This window comes from Vigna unguiculata, unplaced genomic scaffold, assembly GCF_037176805.1.
Source record: "Vigna unguiculata cultivar grain cowpea cultivar isolate G323 ecotype 2 unplaced genomic scaffold, ASM3717680v1 ptg000106l, whole genome shotgun sequence".
NCBI lineage: Eukaryota > Viridiplantae > Streptophyta > Magnoliopsida > Fabales > Fabaceae > Vigna > Vigna unguiculata.
The window spans coordinates 138,961-142,351 of record NW_028196748.1 but is presented as its reverse complement, the minus strand read 5'-3'; the positions used below and the strand labels follow the sequence as shown (position 1 = coordinate 142,351).

General features: G+C 30.8%; 2 non-coding genes across 2 annotated transcripts; both read right to left on the bottom strand.

The window, feature by feature from the left end:
• Positions 1–2,463: 2,463 nt before the first annotated feature.
• TRNAW-CCA (transfer RNA tryptophan (anticodon CCA)) lies at positions 2,464–2,537 on the bottom strand. The gene has a single exon. It is a non-coding gene; the product is annotated as a tRNA-Trp (tRNA).
• Positions 2,538–2,702: 165 nt separating this feature from the next.
• On the bottom strand, positions 2,703–2,776 carry TRNAP-UGG (transfer RNA proline (anticodon UGG)). Its single transcript has one exon. It is a non-coding gene; the product is annotated as a tRNA-Pro (tRNA).
• Between the last annotated feature and the right edge of the window lie 615 nt (positions 2,777–3,391).

Below are 3,391 nucleotides of genomic sequence, written 5' to 3'. Positions count from 1 at the left end.
ATGTAAAATAATATGTAGTGAACAAATAAAAAAAAAAGAATGAAATGGAATTTTTTGAAACATCGGAAGAAGTAGTCATTTATATGAAAAAAAATTAGAATTCTTAAGAACTCAAGGGGGATCCACTTGCATTCGTCAAAGAAAGAGTGGATCCCTGTTCAGTTCTTACACTTTCATTTCAAAAACCCAAATAGAATACGATTACTACAGAGATGAGCCCAATCCGGAATATGAACCATAAAAGAAAATACCAATTAAACCGATCACAGTAATACCAGTTACAGTACCTATTATCCAAAGAGGAATTCTTCCAGTAGTATCGGCCATTTATCCCACTTTCCTCCACATTTAATCACGTAGTCAGTCATGCTAAAGACATTAACAAACAGTCATAGATAATTATGAAATGATATCCTTCCGAATGGGATAAAAGAATTCTTAATATATATATTATTGACTATTCCTATTTCTTCTATTAATTCTAATTAATTGAAGAAATAATTTGAAAATAAAACAGCAAGTACAAAAATAAGTAATAACCCCCAGTAGAGACTGGTACGATTCAATTCAACATTTTGTTCATTTGGGTTTGATTGTGTCATAGCTCTATAATTCAAATTAAGTTTATCGTTGGATGAATTGCATTGCTGATATTGATCCCAAAAAAGAAACAGTGGGTACCGCTAGTCCGTGAACAGCTAGCCATCGTACTGTAAAAATTGGATAGGTCCTATCTATAGTCATTGGAGCCTCCTAAAAAGATCTACTAAATTCATCAAGTTGTTCCAAAGGATCAAAACGGCCAGTTATTAATGGAATTCCTTGTCGGTTCTCTGTAAAATACTCGTTTGGGCGGGGACTTCCAAATACATCGTAAGCTAGACCTGTACTGACAAATAACCAACCTGCAATGAATAGGGAGGGTATAGTAATGCTATGAATAATCCAGTATCGGATACTGGTAATAATATCAGCAAAAGAACGTTCTCCTGTGCTTCCAGACATCTTGAACTCCACATATTCTTGTACAGTCAAAAGGGGGGGATCGAGTCCATAAAAGACGAGATCAGTAAGGCGAAATTTACTGAAATAGAATCCTTGTTAGATCGTCCATTTTGTACCAACGGTGTCTTTTGAGTATACCGAATCAGTATAGCTATCCTTCTTCTAACAGAGCAATGAAATTTCACAATCAGTGTAAAATTTTAGTACTAGATTTTTTTCTTCTTTTTTCATTGATTGTCTCTATGTAGTCAAAAATCCGATAGAAAATTTTGCAAAGTTTGGGTATATAAAAATTTTTTTTATATTAAATTTTTAGAGTAATAGTATAAAAGGAAGGTTCTTAACATTTCAAATTATTAGTTTTGGATTAGAAACTAAAGATCCATTAAAATCGGAATATGAGAAAAGGGTTTCTAATAATTAATAAAGTAGATAATTCATAAAGTAGATTTTCTATTTTAATAATTCAATTATTGCCAAATCAATAAATATATTTTTTGTGGTTGTTGAAGATCTTTTTTTCTATTTTCTTCTACATTAATTCAAAGTGAAATAAAATGAAATAACAGAGTTATTATTCTTTGTTTGAATATTCATAATTTTTCTTTTCTTTTTCCAATATAAACAGAATTCTATTGGATATCTATAGAATAATACTAAATATTTTCATTAGATCAGTTTACTTAATTCCTGAGTTGATTAAGAAGTATGTTGATTTGAAATCACAGGATGGGTAGATGTAACAGATGAGGAATTTATTTCTAAATTATGTTACTCTATTTCTTTTTTTTTTTTTCGTCTCTAATAATTGAATTTATTGAGGAATTGCCAATTTTGAATTGTATCTTTCAAGTAGGATTTTTTATCTTCTTTTTTCTCTCAAAAATGGAAATTTAGGGAAGTGCTTTATAAACATATGTATAAAAAGAACGAACATATTTCATTTAGTTTCTATATGCCCACTATCACTAGTTATTTCGGTTTTTTACTATCGGTTTTAATTATAACCTCGTCTCTATTTATTGGTCTTAGTAAAATACGACTTATTTGATTTGTAATTTTGAGAGGAATAGTAAATTTTGGTATAAGACATTCTAGAATTCCTTACTATGTCAATTTACAATTCTCGATCGTTGAGATTTATGATCAATACAGATTTATGTTTAAGGCTAGATATTATATTACCTTTCTTTTTACTTTTCGAACAAATAAAAATGATTGAAGTTTTTCTATTTGGAATCGTGTTAGGTTTAATTCCTATTACTTTGGCTGGATTATTTGTAACTGCATATTTACAATACCGACGAGGTGATCAGTTGGATCTTTGATTCATTAATGTCTCTTTTTTTGTGATTCCCTATTTATTTAGTTTAATCCTAATCGACAAGGATAAAATTCAGACTTTCTTTTGAATGTTCAATTATTTCAGTGTAATTATCAGGCGAATAATACTAGAATCACGCTCTGTAGGATTTGAACCTACGACATCGGGTTTTGGAGACCCGCGTTCTGCCGAACTGAACTAAGAGCGTTTTGTTTTCATAAAATTATATGATCCAAATCCATTTTGCATATAGATATTCAGTATGTATGTTCAATTGGAATTCGTCTTCACAGGTTCCCGGTTTATTGCTCATCTCATAGAATATGGAATATTATAGAATACGGAATATCATAGAATAAGTAATTGTTAGGGATAGGGATGACAGGATTTGAACCCGTGACATTTTGTACCCAAAACAAACGCGCTACCAAGCTGCGCTACATCCCTTTTCCATTTGTTTATAGTGTTATTGTAAAGAATCTTTGTCTTGTTTTCCACATTTTTCTCTGTTGATATATATCAACAGAGAAAAAATACTTAAATAATAAAAAGAAAGGAGGATTTGAAATGCGAGATCTAAAAACATATCTTTCCGTGGCACCAGTAGTAAGTACTTTATGGTTCGGGGCTTTGGCGGGTCTATTGATAGAGATCAATCGTTTTTTTCCAGATGCATTGATATTCCCCTTTTTTTAATTTTAGTTATTGACACGGGAAGGGGTGAAGAAGATGAAAGGTCCAATTATATATTAAATATGTGTAATTAACCTACTCTTCTTTTTTTTTTTTTTAGGAAAGATAAAGACGAAAGATTAAATTGGCCTCATTGAAATTCGGAGTGACACTCGGGATCGGGATCTGGTCCAGGCTTCAATGGAATTGAATTATTAATTCAATTCCTATGAAAAAGAAAGTGAAAGCAGAAATCCATAGGTTGGGGCAACAATATCATAAAAAATACTTTAAAAAAACGAAAATACTGGCAATTTGAAACGAAATATAGTTACAGATCCTTGTATTCTTTTTGTACTAGATTCAATTAAATTGGAACGAAATCTTTCA